The sequence below is a fragment of the Bubalus bubalis genome, chromosome 9 (genome assembly GCF_019923935.1).
Source record: "Bubalus bubalis isolate 160015118507 breed Murrah chromosome 9, NDDB_SH_1, whole genome shotgun sequence".
Lineage (NCBI taxonomy): Eukaryota > Metazoa > Chordata > Mammalia > Artiodactyla > Bovidae > Bubalus > Bubalus bubalis.
In genome coordinates, this window is record NC_059165.1 from 92275372 (window position 1) to 92290757 (window position 15386).

Here is a 15386-nt window from a genome sequence, read left to right on the forward strand (position 1 = left end):
TGGAGGTGGAAAGAAAAGAAAGATCAGCGTGGCCGATGCACAATAAGTGAGAAGGGAGAGGGCAGAGAAGCTGGCAGGGGACTGGATGGCAAGAAGGGTTTGGGCGCACCATCCAGAGAGGCAAAGCAACTTGCCTGAAGTCACACAGCTCGTAAGAGGCAACGACGGACCTTGAACCCAGACCGGCTGATAATGACGCCCCTTCATCTGCGACCAACCTTCTGGCTACATAACTGCTACCTGCGGAATGAAACCGCAGAGCCTTCTTCTGCAAAAATTATTAACCATTTCAAGAAAGCAACAGCAGAGCATTCAACTAAGTACAGACCCTCTGTGAGCACAAAAATGCACACAGGCAACCCTGGGAAAAGGCTCCAGTGAGCCAGTTCCTCGTCCTTATTCTGTGCCTCAGCTGTCTCCATCTGCCGCCTCTCAGAGCTGTTCTAAGGATGAAAGGAGGAAGTTCAGCGAAGCTTGAGCCCTGGATCAGACACGCAGTGTCGACTCTACAACCAGGGACCGCGTGAAATACTGGTTTATTTCCCCTCTGTTGTAACTGTTTGGGAAATTGTGGATGCAGGGTTCCATCCACATCTCCCCCCATGGTTTGTGAAGACAGGTGGAGGGAGGCAGGGAGGGGAGGTGAAGCCACAGTCATTTAGTCCCTGCTTGTGTTCCCAGGTGGCGCTAGTGGTAAAGAAGAATCCACTTGCCTATGCAGGACGCCCAAGAGACTTGGGTTTGATCTCTGGTCGGGAAGAAGCCCTGGAGGAGGAAATAGCAGCCCACTCCAGTATTCTTGCCTGGAAAAATCCCATGGACAGAGGAGCCTGGTGGGCTACAGTCCATGGAGTTGGAAAGAGTCGGACATAACTGAAACAAACACACACACACACACACACACACACACACACACACACGTACCCTGGGCGCCAGACCGTACATCCACATGACGGTGTTTAATTCCTGATGCAGCAAGCAGGACGTGTCCCCATTTCCTGGATGAGAAAAGCGAGGCTGGGGGAAGGAAGAAGGGGGACCTCACATGGCCGGGGAGGGCCTGTATCAGGATTCGAACTTAGCACTCTGGCCTCCAAAGACCAGGTAGGGAAAAGAGGAAAGACCAGGCCATGGCAGCCCCTTGGCGTCCCAGATCCACCACTATCTCCAGAAAACCCCAGGAACCCATGCATCAGGGGCAGTTTCCCGATTGCAATGATCAACTGGGCCATGGGGGCCGGGACAGGTGGGCTGCAGGAACCCGTTTGGGATTTCAACGTTCGAGTCCAGGAAGGCAGTGCAGGGCGCGGGAGGCGGACGTTCACAGATAAGCCCATAATACCCCAGCTGCCTGATTTCTCTCACCGCCTGGGCTGTGGAGCACGTAGCAGCTTTTCAACAGCTCAGCATGACTGACATCTAGAACCCAGTCATTCTCTGTTGCAGGGGCTGGGGGTCGGGGGCATCCCAGATGCTGTGGGGTGTGGAGCAGCATCCCTGCCCCGCCCACTGGATGCCAGGAGCATCCCCTAGTTGTGATGACCACAGATGTCACCAGACTTCACCCTGTGTCCCCCCGAGGTTGGGGAGCAAAATCACCCCAGGCTGAGAACCACCACAGCGAACTCCACAGATAACACAGGCGACCCAGTGCCCCAGCCCCGAGAGCAAATAGGTACGTTCCAGAAAAGACAAGAGGAGAGGAGCAGGTCCTGCGGCCAGCAGGTAATTCACGGCACTGCCCCGTGAGACCAGCCGGCACAGCATTTAATTTCAGTCAAGTTTATCATTATGACCAATATTAATATAATCAGAGCCAATGTTTATCGAGCATGGCCCGCTGGCCCAGGCCCTGTTTTCAGCCCTCCCCAGGAGGAACAGCACCGCTACCTTCAAATAACCCTTCCAGGTGGCTGCGAGCCTTCAGCCCATTTCACAGCCCAGGAGATTGAGCCCTGGGGATAGCAAGTGAGGGGTTGAGCCCATGCAAGCGGCAAATGAAGGTGTTGTAAGGAAAAGAATGATCTGAGAATGGAAAAATAGGGCAATTTCATGTAAAAAAAAAAAAAAAATCCAGATTTCTGGGTTTTCTTGGAGAACCAGGAAGACCAGGGTTGGGGGGATTCTGTCCAGTGTCCCCTTGGCATGACCTCTCCAGCCCTGATGGGCCGTGGGGGTTAAGAATGACGTTTCTGGACTTTCCTGGTAGTCCAGGGGTTAAGACTCCGAGCTTTCACTGCAGGGGGCACGGGTTCAATCCCTGCTTAGGGAAGATTCCACACGCCATGCGGCGCAGCCAGAAAAAAAAGAAGACAATGAAGTTTCTGCCAAGTCTTCCTGCCTCGGTCTTCTTCTCTAGACCAGTGTGAAGAGACCCAGCCCACCTTCTAGTGGGAGGCTCAGCCCAGCAGGCACAAGAGCAAGGTCGGTGCAGCTGTGTGGCTTTGGGCAAGTTCCCCTGCCTCTCTGGGCCTCAGCCTGAGAGCTGTTCCTGGAGGTGTTTCCAGAGTTCCCAGGTCTCCACTAGCAATGATCTTTGCACCCAAGCTCTGGGGGGCTTTCAGCAAACTCTAGCTGCATGTGTGGAAAACACCATGCGAACCTCTCAGGGTCAGGACCCCATGAGGTCACCTACCTCTCTCTTCCGCTTCCCTCATCCCCTGCCACACAGCGTCACATGCCTGCCTTCTCAGCTTTGCACCTGGTGTTCCTAATACCTGTTCAACTCAGAAAGCCCCCCTCCACTCCCAGACAAAATAGTGGCCCCGTGACCTGCTGGGGGCCACTGAATTTCCAATCTCCGCAGAACCCTACTTATTTAGGGTTATTTATTTATGTACTAGCTTATTTATGTACTTACTGTCTCTCCTGAGAAACTACAGGGTCCAAGGGATGGAGGGCCGAGCCCGCCTTGTTTACTGCTGTATCTCCTAAATTCTATTTTCATTTGCTTTTATTTACAAAAAGAAAGCAAGTGAAAGAACGCACCAAGTGCTTTCAGTCTACCGGCACATATTCGTCCGTAAGTGAAGCAAAGATCCCATTTTACAGATGAGGACACTGAGGCACACGGTGGCTTCACACCCAGTCCAAGGCTCCCCAACAGGTCTATGTCTATAGTCTGAGGTCCCACAGTTGGTGAGCAGCAGAGCTGGGATTTGAACCTAGGGTCTGCCTCTCAAGTTCTCTGGCCACCAGTATTCAACAAATACTGACTGAATGAATGAACGACTGAATGAATTGGCAAATGAATGAATGAAGGCTGGCACACCAAGCTGATAGACTTGAGCACCTCTCAGCAGATCTGAAGCCAAAGCTGAGCCTGCACAGCCCTGAATCCTCAGGGACCTCCCCCTAGGCACTCACATAGATTCACCACAGACTCTGGAAGTTGGGGGACCACTGCCTGGGGTCTCAGGAGTGTCCAGATCCCCGAGGCAGCCACCTGCCCTCCCTGCCTGCCTCGCCTGGCCTCCCATGGCTCAGATCCTGCCAGGCGCCTGGCCCAGTCCTGCCGCAGATATGGGGCGGCCTTGATTAGGCAGCCAGTGACGGGGAACGCCCCAGTTTGCAGTGGCTGAGTCATCCTGACATTGTTCCCATGCTGGACCCCATGAGGGGCTGAGGGTTCCAGGGGTGGGGGAGGATGCTGCTGGGGAACCCCTACCAGGCAGGTCTGGCTACATATTGACACATCACTTAACACACATTGACTCGTCTGATTCTCCCAACAACCCTACAAGGTGGAGAGCATCACCTCTCCACTTTACAGATGTGAAAAAGGAAGCACAGAGAGGTTGAGCAAATTGCCCCAGGTCACACAGCCAGCGAGTGGCAGAGGCATAATTTGAACTCAAACTACCTCAGAACAGAGTCCATACTCTGAGGAAGGCAGCTGGGGGCCCCGGGGTCTCCACAGTGACTCTCCAGTGTACCCCACAGGGGAATGGTCATCAAAGCTACTTCTCTGACAATGGGGCAGTTAGAGGCCCCCTCACTCCTTCCCAGGAGTTAAGACTTCAGGTTCTGGCAGCTGCTGGTCCTGGGTAAGATTTCAGGTTCTCTCACATGTGGGCTGTGTGACCCGAGGCCAGTGAAGACCTCTCTGTGTGCCTCAGTTTTCCTGTCTGCGAAATGGGGTTCCCAGCACGCTCCTAAGGCGCTTACTCAGCAAGGGACCTGGAATGGGCACCAGCTCCAAATAAGTCGGATTAGCTATTATTATTCCCCGACATCCCCTCATTTGCTGATCATGGGGTTAATTATAAGTGGCGTTAAATTATACACACACAGACGCATCGACCTCCCTTTCCCAGAACCCCTGAATTTTCACCAACACTCAATTACCCATGCAACAGCATGGCAATAGAGCATCTTCCTGGCTTCTCTCCACCTGGCCCACCTCCATCGGAGGGTCCCAGCCCTGTGTGACAGAGGCCAAGACACCACTCGGGGGCTGGGCCATCATAGGACGAATGCAGCCAGCAACGGCCATGTCCAAGAGCCGAAGCAGGCTGTTTACCTACAGCATCTCCTGTCGGGGCTCGCCGTAAGGCAGGCTGTGATTGCTCTCTGATCTTAGGGATGAAGGAGCACAGAGAAGTCAACCAACCAGCCCAAGTACGCACAGTAGGGTGGGTGCTGAAAGTCAGGATCCCCTGAAAGTGTTAGTCGCTCAGAGGTGTCCAACTTTGCGACTCCATGGACTGTAGCCCGCCAGGCTCCTCTCGCCATGAAATTCTCCAGGCAAGAATGCTAGAGTGGGTTGCCATTCCCTTCTCCAGGGGATCTTCCCAACTCAGGGATCAAACCTGGGTCTCCTGTATTGCAGGCAGATTCTTTACCATGTGAGCCACCAGGGAAGCCCCAGGACCCCCTGAGCCAGAGGCATTTCCTCCTTTTGCAAGAGATGAGGCTCCTACGGAGAGGTTAAGGAACAGAGGTGATGCCACAGAGAGAGGAAGAGGGAGAAAGGGGACGACTGTGAAACCAAAAATTGGGATTTTTCAGTTTTCCTAGGAGGGTTAGGGCCTGGCCTTCCAACAAGGGACTAATGTTAACAGTCAAGATTAAAAAAAAAAAATCAAAAATGAAAAAACCTCTAAAACAGGGACCATCCAGGGAGTTCTGGACAAAATCTGCTCCTTCAAAATCAGGATATTTATGGGAGCAGGGTCAGTGTGACCCAGAAACCTGAGTTCCAAGCCCCTGGATCAGGGGAGAATCCATGGGAACATGGGAGTGCAGGGATCCTAAAAAAAAAAAAAGAAAAAACCTGGGTGTGTTTTCAGGTATGGAATCCTTTGGGCCTCCACAGGACCGGGGGAACCAAAATGGGATTCCATAGCCAGCCCAGAATAGCACCAATCCCTAGGTCCACCCCGGCCAGACCCGGGGGAGGGGTGGAGGGAGAGGTAGGGCAGTTCCCCAGAGCAGGGAAGAGACAAAAATAAAGCAACACAGAGAGTCGGGGCCTGTCTGTGAGTCACTCCCACCACTCCTTAATTTTCGCCTTTGCAGAAGTGTAAGCCAATTGGTTTTTTCATGTTCCCCACGCACAACCCCCCACCCCAACACTTCTGAAATATCAGCCAGCAACAAGACAGAAATGGTACGGCAGGGTTCTTTGTTTTTTCTTCCTTTGTGTGTGTGTGTGCCTTTTCTTTCCTTAAAGAAAAAGGAGAGAAGGGAGCGGGGTGGGGTGGGGGGGTGGGATCCGAATACTATACTCAAAACCCAAAACCCGTAAGCATCTAGAAGCCCAGCTGCTAAGTCACTTCAGTTGTGTCCGACTCTGTGCGACCCCATAGACGGCAGCCCACCAGGCTCCCCCGTCCCTGGGATTCTCCAGGCAAGAACACTGGAGTGGGTTGCCATTTCCTCCTCCAATGCAGGAAAGTGAAAAGTGAAAGTGAAGTTGCTCAGTCGTGTCCGACTCTTAGCGACCCCATTGACTGCAGCCCACCAGGCTCCTCCATCCATGGGATTTTCCAGGCAAGAGCACTGGAGTTGGGGGCCATTGCCTTCTCTGAGAAGCCCAGAGGGGATGGCAAATTGGACCACAGGGTTCAAAGACCCACGTGTCATCACTTCCTGTACATCTCAAGCTATGATCTGCCTGGGTCCAGGCTATTTGTCCTTGTGATGGGGTGACACGCACTTAAAATCATCCCCTGCCCCAACCAGCACTCCATCTTCTCCAGCCACAAGCCAGGAGCTTTCTGGTTCCAGACAGAAGTCAGACCAAATTTTTAAAACCATCTGAAAAGCCCTTGTTCTCCCCAGCGCAGTGGTGTGACTTTTCTTCTGTCCACAGCCCCACAGAGGGTTTTGTTGGCTTGGCACCTGGATCTTGTCACCTGTCCCCACTGTGAGCCCCCTGCCTGGTGGGCAGCTGGGGTCTCTCCACATCCCCCCCACCGCTGCCCGCTGGGCATCTTTTGCGGCGGGGAAGGACAGAGCAAGGGCAAGACAGGGGCACCTCCTCCTTGTAAATTCTGGGAAACGGGACGCCCGCCCACGGAGGGTGTGCCAGAAGGCTGTTCTGGGTGCAGAGGAAAGCGGGGTGGCCTCTTGGAGCCCCTGGCCAGGCCCCCTGCATCTCTTCAGAAGCACAAGCCCTCCCTCCTCCCCCTCAGAGAGGATGCCACGGCCCACAAGGAGCCTGCCAGGCCGCTGCACTTCCCAAGAACCTTCCTCTGGCTCCGGATGCCTCTAACAAATGGAACCTAATGCAGTCGGGCTTGTAAAGGGGGGTGGGGGGTGGGAATTGCTTTCAGCTGAAAACGTTAAACTTTGTCAATTATCCCCCAAACCCGCCAGGTTTATAAATATCCGTCTTTATTTTTAGGGTTTTCCTCTCCATCCTGAACTCTATCGGTGGTACGCCCCCTGCCCACCCCCTCCAAACAGCGGCTGCACTAAAGTCACAGGAAGCAGGCGAAACTTGGGGCTGTGGGGGGCCGCGTCTCAGAGCCATATAGGCCCTACCCAATCCTTCCCTGCCTGGCCACCTCTCTGACCATCCTTCAGGCTGGAGTAATCAGCACAGCCACAGGTCTCCCGGCGCCTGGCTCCTAGGAGCGGCAGTTGGAGATACATGGTGCTCCAACACCTGTGACGGGCTGTTCCTTGCCCACCCAGATGGTAGAAGGGGAAACTGAGTCATCCATGGAAAGCCGTCTGCTGAGGAGAGGTGGAGCTGTCCCCTAGACCGATCCCGATCTAGGGAAGGCCAGGCAGACCCCCACGCTCTCAGTGGCCCAAAGAAAATGGACACACAGTCATGGTTCCAGAATTGTCCCCCGCAGATGCCACTGCTAAAGTCCTGACATCCAGGAGCTTCTCCCCTTCCACCTGCTCTGACAACTCAGCCTGGAGCCACCGCTCCAGTGCTGGGACAAAAATGCCTCAGGTCTCTGAATGGGGCCTCCAGACAGGCAAAGATGCCCAGGATCCCCCAGGGAAACAGGGGAAAAAGAAAGGCGCTAGGAATGATCCAAGGAGATAGAAACAGAGGCACCGTCAGTGGGTGACGATTCCTGTGCGGGCGGCAAGCGGGCACCTGGCTGGCAGTGCCCTCCCTCTGTGCCCACCTCAAGGCATGGGACCATGGGGGAGGAGGGTTCACCCCAAGGATGCTGGCCTGCACCCCAGCAGCACCCTCCAATGCCATACCCTGGCCACATCAGAATGACCCATGCCTCCGCCCCTCTCCCCACCTCTGCAGAGAATGGGGAGTGGGCCAGGCCTGGCCTCTCCTGGCAGGACGGGTACTGACATGACAGCACCAGCCCTCTTCACCCCCTGGGGGGCAGATGTCATCGACTGGGTGGCAGGAATAGAAAAGCGCATGAGCTCACCAGGCAGGCTGGGTCTCCCTCGACGTTTTGTTTGCCTGAGTCCAATTATACCAACTCTCAGGACAATCGAGGGTGGCTGCCCCCAGGGGGCTGGGGGGGCCAGGGCCCCACGCAGAAGTGCACCGTCATGTTGAAGGTGTCACCCCGGGCCCAGGGAATGGGGCAAGAGGAAGCTTTCTGGAGCAGGGGGAAGAAGGGAGACAGGACAGCAGGCATCCCGCGATTTCCCCTCGGAGGGCATTGCGGGGGAGTGGGGATGGGGATCCAGCTGGAGACCCAGGCCCAAGTTGGTGGGCTCTGGGATTGACGGGGGGGGCGGAAAGCAGCCACCCCCAGGCCCAGCTGCCTTCCTTCCCTAGCCAAAGTATCAGCTGGCAGAGGAAGAAGAGAGCTGAGGGACAGAAGGCAAGCGAGATTGGCAGGGGGAGGGGGGCACAAAGGAAGGGGACCCTGGGTGGGGGAGGGGCGTTATGCAAATGGAAGAATCGACCCAATCCCTCGGCCATTAACAAAAGCTCCAGCAGCAGCAGCAGCTGCTATCGGCAGGAGTAGAGTCACCGGCTGGCTGGCTCTTCTCACGGGTGGAAGAGGGGGAAGCAGGGCGCCCCAAACAAAAGGGACCCTCGCCCCCCTGCACCCCGGAACAGCAACAGTGGGGAACACTGATGGAAGACCAGAACCCCAACCGCCAAAGTCCAGCGGGGGAGACCACCGGGGGCCCAGAGCGGGTGGGACCCCGACCTCAACACCCTCGAGGACCCTTCGGCTTTGTCCCTGTTTCTCAGAGTCCTCATGCCCAGCCCTGGACGCCTCAGACACCTCCCTCCCCAATTCACGAGCTGTTGCCCAGGCTGGTTTTTCAGGGGTCTGGCGGGAGACAGAAGGGCCCCATGCTCAGAAAGAGGACTCCCGCAGATGGAGATGAGGGGAACAGGGGAATCCCAGCTGAGCCCGAGAAGGGGAAGGGAGGCACTACACCCCAGATGGAAGCGCTGGGGTGGTTCGTACGTTTGGGGGATGAGGACCCAAGGGGGTGGCTAAATTTAAGGAAGGACTGCAGAGGAAAGGACATTCCGAAAAGCTGTATATTTACGAAGCTACTAGAGGAAGGTCTGAAATCGGGGGAAGGATCACATTAAGAGGAGATTCCAGACTGGGGGGGGGGGGGGGGCGGGGAGTGTGGCTGACAAAAAAAAAAAAGATTCCACTTGGGGTTGGGGGGATTCTCTGAGAATTTCAGAGAGAAAGCAGTTGAAGGGGGGGTTCTCTGATTTACGGGGAGTTTCTTGGGGGTAAGTACCCAGGATTTGTGGACAGGTGGAATCCTAAATGTGGCAGTGTTTCCAAGGAGCGGTGAACTTGGCCGTAACTCGGTCGAAACCCTCGTGCCCAGAGTACCGGCGCTCTAACTCGTGGGGGAGGGCTTCCCTCTGGGTAAGGGGCCCCCCGCGCCCCCTTCAACCTGGTTCCGACGGCTCCGCCCCCCCAGGGATGACGTCACCGCCCCGCCTCCCAGCCCCCAAGGGGGCTCCCAGGGCGTGCAGAACCCGCGAGGCTGGCAACTGAAGGGGCGGCTTCCCCTCTCCCGGGATCCCCACGGGGCCCCCAGCTCCTAGGGGAGGTCGGGCGCCCGGCACACGCGCCCGCCCGCCTGTCCGCCAGGGTCCCTGGGGCTGGGGGCTGAGTCTTGCCCCACTTGGGAGATCTGAGAGGGGGCGCTGGGTCCGCAAAAGGGTGGGGCAAGACAAGGTAGCGGAGGGCCACCCCCCACCAAAGGATAGATGAGACCGAGAGGGCGCTAGGGGGAGACAGCATTGAGTAGGGGGTCTCTAGGGGAGGGGGATTAAAGAGCGAAGGCGGCGGGCACAGCAGCCGCCCTGGGCGCACCGTCCAGTCGGTGCCCTCCTCGATCTCACCTGGAGGCACCTGTCCCGGGCTTGTCTCCACTCCGGGGCGCCCGCGCGCCCCCCCCCCCAGCCCCAGAACAGCGCCCCCTGCCTCCGGGACCCGCCCGGGGAGCCTGGCTGGGCGCCGCCGGGGCCAGCACCCCCTCCGCACACACGCGCGTCCTCCCTCCGCGCCTTTGCCCCGCCCGCAGCCCGGGGTGGTGCAGCCGGCGGCGCTGGGCAGCTTCCAACGCCGCGCTCCGGGCGAATCCAGCCCAGCCCCCTCCCCGCCGCGAACCCCCTAGCCCCTCCCGCCGAGCCCCCTCCCCCGCAGCCCCTTCCCACCCCGGCCCAGCCCCTCAGGGGCATTGTTCGGACGCAGCCTGCCCGGCGCAGCGGCTAGGCGTGCAGCCGGCTGCAGCGGAGCATCTTCCGAGCACAATGGCCGTACAGTCTTCCCCGGCACAAAGCCGGCGCGCTGCCCACTCTGCCGTCTCCAAGACCCCCACTGGAGCGCCTGCATTTCTTTGAATCGAATTCATGATTATTTTTCCCCCTTTACCTGGAGGCTGGCTGGGCTGGGCTCCCCCGGCTCTGCCCCGCTTCACATCCTGGCTGTTGCATGGGATTCGAGCGGAGCCCGAGCGCCAGCGGCTCGCGGCGTGCGCGCGCCGGCCGGGCTGCCGGGCGAGCGGCGCGAGGACACTCACTGCGGCTCGCGCTCCCCTCGCGCCGGCTCGCGCGCCCCCCCAGCCGGTGACGTCATCCCTTCCGCCACCGCCGCCGCCGCCGGCCGGAGGCGGGGCCCGCTATGGCGCGTCACTGCGCAGCCGCGCAGCCGCCACGCCCCTCGGCCAATGAGGCGGCTTGGCGGGGGCACGTGGCCCGGGGCCTTTAAAGGGCTGCAGGAGCACGTGGGGGTGTGGGGCTTCGAGGGACACGTGGGTGGCGGCGTCAGCACCAGGGACCCCTCTGGCCGCTGGTCCCCTCGTTAGCCCCAGGGCACTTGGCACAGAGATCATGGTGCTTTCCATCTCCTGCTCTAGACTCTGCCCTGGCTTCCCAGTGCCCTCTGTATAAATTCCAACCTCTTCTGTGAGACTCACTTCTCCGCACTGGCACCCACCATCTTATTCCAGGTGTACATGCTTAAGCCAAACCAGCATCTTACAGTTCTTCCAGTCTACTCACTCCTGACAAGATCTTGCTCCTGCTGTTCCTTCACCTGGCACAGTCTTCCCTGCGGCACACCCCGCCCCAACGCCCCCTCTCCGACCCCCGCCCGGGGATCTTTCTGGGGGTTCCAAGGTGGCGCTAGTGGTAAAAAAAAAAAAAAAAAAAAAAGCCGCCTGCCAATGCAGGAGATGTAAACGGTTGAGGGTTAGATCCCTGGGTTGGGAAGATTCCCTGAAGGAGGACATGGCAATCCACTCCAGTATTCTTGCCTGGAGAATCCCTTGGATAAAGGAGTCTGGTGGGCTACACTCTATAAGGTGGCAAAGCGTCGGACAGGACTGAAGCAACTTAGCACATCTTCCCCATTTCTTCTCTCCCGTCTCTGTTCAACCGGCAGCACCTGGAAGAAGCCCTCCTTGACTATGGCCATCCGCCACCCTAAGCTCCATTATCTATGCCATCATTCTGATTTTATTCTGATCATGCTAGGGTGTGCCTCCGTGGGGCCTGGAGATCCTAGCTTATTGATTGCATGAATGAGGGAACATTTCCTGCAGAGTAAGCACTTTCCACACCTCTCACCTAATTACCATCACCTGCTGCCCTTGAGGCAGGGCAAACCACAGTCGGAACCCCAGCTCAAACACTGGCTTGCTGTGTGGGGCCCTATCTCAGCTTTTCCACCTGCAAAATGTGTTTGCCCCACGTCCCTGGGTCTCAGTTTCCCATCTGTGAAATGGAGCAAGGTGGCCATTGCTCACAAGAGACTGTAAAGATGAAGTGTGATAGGGTGCCTACCTGGCCCACAGTTGAAACTTGAAAATGGGACAGTGAGGGGGAAAAGACAGAAAGAAAAAAGGGAAAGATTACCATGGAGGGCTGGAGGGCTCAAAGACGCCAAACAAGATTGCACATCAAATGACTGTGTTCTGAACCCGTTGGAAGCATTTTATTTCATCAAGGTATGTGTTTGAAGAGGGCCTCATGCCCATAAAAGGACTCAAGTTTAAAATTTGGGGGTTTTTTCCTCCCAAATCATTGATTCATTCATTCCTGGCCAAAGATGCAGATATAAACAAAAGGCATTAACCCAGGGAACAAAACAAGAAGGCGGAAGTCATAAATAGGAGACAAGAGAGGAGAGGATGAATAATTAAACAAGGAACCTAAATTAAGCCTGGAGTTTCCCAGCGGCCAGTGCAGGTTTGCAGAACTTATTTGTCCTCCTTCCTGGCAGTGTGACCCTGACCTAGCCATTGACAATCTGACCTTGGTTTTCTCATCCAAGCAATGGAGACACAACTGCATCTTAAAGAATCAAATGGGATGGTCTGTGCACAAATGCTTAGCTGATCTGAAATACACAGTAGGTGCTCAAGCCCTGTATACTCGATGGAGGTAGACTTCTGGCTCTGGAGAGGCTGGACATGGCATGAGCCACACTTAGCCCTGCCACCTATTAGGTGAAGGACTGAAAATGCCCCTCTGAGCCTCACTGCTACCATCTTCAGAAAGGGTACAACCTCATCTACTTCTGGGAGTTCTTGTGAGCAGGCAAGGAAAACAGTTGCAAAATGTGGTACAGTGCGTGCTCAGGACACCAAACCATTCAAGCCATCAATCTGTGTGCCAGGCTGTTTCTAGGGCTGGGGCACAGAAAGAAACAAAACGGGCTAAAAAATTCCTGTCCTTTAGGAGTTGATTCCAGGGGAGGAAATAGACAATATCTCACTTGGGGTAAAAACACAAGCCTTCCTTGCAGCCCACAAGGTACTCCACTGCCTATCCCCCATCACCTGCCTGCTCTCACCTCCTCCATCTGCTCCCCCCCACCCTTGCTCACTCCAGTCCACCTGTGCCAGCCGCCTCACTGTTCCTTGCAAACATCAGGCACAGTCCAGCCTCAGGGCCTTTGCACTGGCTGTTCCCCTTTCCTAGAGTACTGTTCCCAAGGCTGGCTCCTCATCCTTCAAAACTCTAAGAGACCCTCCCTGACCATCCTGCCAAAGTTTATCTTCATCTCGGTACCAGATTATTTATTATGATCTGGAGTGATTACTATTTGGGGGCAGTTTGTTTTCTGTCTCCCCACTTTATCTGTGCCTCAGTTTGCCCATCTGCCAATGCAGGATAGTAAGAATCTCTTATCTCCTCGGGTTTTGGGAGGATGAAATGAGTTACTTCATCTAGATTCTAGAAGGGATTGCTTGATAAATGTGACTACTGTAAGTGGGAAAGCCAGGATGACTAGCCAGGTAATCATAAAAATCCATACAAGGGGAAACAGAACATTCTAGTCTGATATTATTGCCAGCCCTGGAATATAGACAAGTGTCAGAGGGCATTAAAGATCCAGTAACCAAGACTTCCTGCAAGCCAAAGCTTGAAGAGAAAATAGGAGAGAATATTCTCCCTTGGGGCATGGCTTAAGCCTCAAAGCTCCACAAGGTGGAAAATACTAGAATTGGGAGGTAGGGCGTGGTAGGTTCTGAGTCTCTTGTGTCTGCCAACCACAGGGAATGGCAAGCTGTGGAGGTGACTCATGGTTTGTGGGGTGAATCGTTCAGTCATTGAGCATTGCCACCTTGTGCAGGGGAGTGGTGGGCTTTCTCCATTTTTCCCTCTTCCTCCCTCTCTGCCAACACAGTCTCCAATCCAGCACCTCCCAGAACCTGATAATTAGCTTTGTTTTGTTTTTATTGAGACAACTCCAGAGGAACCATCAACTGCCCATCACAGCATGTATAGGACTCCTCCTGCCAAGTTCACAGAATCCAGCCTTGAATTCTTGAAAGCCACTTCCAAAACATCTCCCCCACAACTCTGACCTATGCCAGAGTCCACTGTCTTTGTACATTCCTTCAAGTTAAACATTTCCCTCTCTGTCTCTACCCAAGTTCACTTCAAATGCCAAAGAGAAAAGGGGCAGATGGAAACACCTCATTGGCTGACAGCTTGCACTTTTCTGCATTCAATGTGGGGCTCCCTTGGGGGTCCCCCTGAGTTAGCTTATCAGGTAATCATTAGGAGTCTGGAGTCAGAGAGACATGGCTTCAAATCCTGGCTGTGACATTTAAAATTCAACATCCCTTCATGATAAAATACTCAGCAAACTAGGTGTAGAGGGTACTTCTTTGACCTGATAAAGGACGCCAACCGGCAACATCATACTTAATGATGAAAGACTGATGTCCCTCTAATCCCTCCAAGATCAAGAACGAGATAGTGATGTCTCTGCTCACGAGTCCTATTCAACATTGTACCAGAGGTTATAGCCAGATAGTTAGGCAAGAGAACAGGCATTCAGATGGGAAATGAAGATTTAAAACAATATTTGCACATCATTTTGTAGATAGAAAATCCTAAGGAATCCACTTAAAAAAAAAAAAAAACTATTAAAACTAGTAAACAAGTTCAGCAAGGCTGCCGCATACATGATCAATACACTAAATCCATTGTATTTCCTAAGCAGTGGCAATAAACAAGAAAAATGAAATCAAGAAACCAATTCCATTTGCAACATATCAAAAAGAATAAAATACTTGGAGATACATTGACTGAGACATGCAAAACTTACACTATGAAAACAGCAAGGTGGTGCTAGAAGAAATTAAAGACAACCCAAACAAATGAAAAGACATCCCATGTTCATGGATTGGAAGACTTGATACTGTTAAGATGGCAATATTCCCCAAATTGTCCTATAGGTTCAACCTAATCCTTATCAAAATCCCATTTGACTTCTTTGCAGAAATTGACAAGCAGATTCTAAAATTCTTATGGGAGTTACAGGGACCCAGGATAGCCAAAACAGTCCTGAAAAAGAACAAAGTTGAGGGGCTCACACTTCTCAGTTTCAAAACTTATTGCCAAGTTATAGGCATCAAGACAGTGTGGTCTTGGGGTTAAGACTCTGCACTTCCAATGCAGGGGGCATGCGTTTGATCCCGGATCTGGGAACTGGATCCCACATGCCACAGCTAAGAGTTCACATGCTGTAACTAAAGGTCCCACGTGCCACAGCTAGAGCCCACGTGCTGCAACAAAGACTGAAGATCCCATGCGCCACAATCAAGACTCACCACAGCCAGAATAAATGACAATTTAAAAATATTAAAAAATAAAAATAATAAACCATTAGGGACTTCCCTGGTGGTCCAGTGGTTAAGACTCTGCACTTCAACTGCAGGGGGTGTAGGTTTGATTCTGGGTCGGGGAACTAAGATCCCACATGCCACACGGTACAACCAAAATAAATAAATAATTTATTAAAATAAAATTTAAAAGACATTAAACAAACTCTTGGCTATGCTACCCATGCCTTACACAACTCTAAGCAAACCATGTGTCTCTTTGTTATTCTCCGTTTCTTTGCCCTGAAATCAGGTATAATTAGACCAACCCCTCTCAGGCTTTCTGTGAGGGTCAAATAAGCCATGTCACAGGTAATTATTTTGGGGAG

The 15386-nt window shown here is 54.1% G+C and overlaps 1 protein-coding gene across 1 annotated transcript in view; it reads right to left on the reverse strand.

Annotated features, from left to right (window-relative positions):
- The window catches only part of PTPRS (protein tyrosine phosphatase receptor type S), a 110729-nt gene extending 100285 nt beyond the window's left edge, over window positions 1–10444 (reverse strand). The window contains exon 1 of the mRNA XM_044947980.2: window positions 10311–10444. The gene's annotated coding sequence lies outside the window, so the exon portion shown is untranslated. The remainder of the gene's footprint in view (window positions 1–10310) is intronic.
- Between the last annotated feature and the right edge of the window lie 4942 nt (window positions 10445–15386).